The following is a 549-nucleotide window of genomic DNA, read 5'->3' on the forward strand; positions in this document are numbered from 1 at the left end:
GCTGGTTTATTATTTCTGCTGTTGTATTTCAATTTTTGTCATGTAATTATAACTTAAATATTTTGACTTTACTCCCATAATATTATAACTTTTGCCCCTACAGCTTTATTTTTGTTTGTTTGTTTCTCCTAACGACCTTGTCTTTTCTTTATTATTTTAATGTTATGCGACTAAAATGACGTTTTATTCCTCATGATGTTATGACATTATTCTTGTAAAACTATTTCTCGTTAGATAAGAAAAAATAATAATAATATTTTGACCTTGTTCCCAGTTTGGCTTGTTTTTTTGTAGTATTATTATAAAATTATATTTTTGGAATGTTCTGTTGGCCAAGGGCCTTAAAATTTAATTAAAAACCTCTATATCTATTTTTTTAAATAAACACAATACTTAATCATCCTAAATGATAGACTAAAATGCATAAATAATAATAGATGCTATGCTTTACAAACTGCTAGACAAACTGACTCTTTGCACTTCCTACTTCCTGTACACACAGGAAGTGAACCAATCAGACTACAAAATGGTATAAATAAAAATAACTTT

This window comes from Doryrhamphus excisus, linkage group LG12, assembly GCF_037039965.1.
Source record: "Doryrhamphus excisus strain RoL-2023G ecotype Guam linkage group LG12, RoL_Dexc_Guam_v1.1, whole genome shotgun sequence".
Taxonomy (NCBI): domain Eukaryota; kingdom Metazoa; phylum Chordata; class Actinopteri; order Syngnathiformes; family Syngnathidae; genus Doryrhamphus; species Doryrhamphus excisus.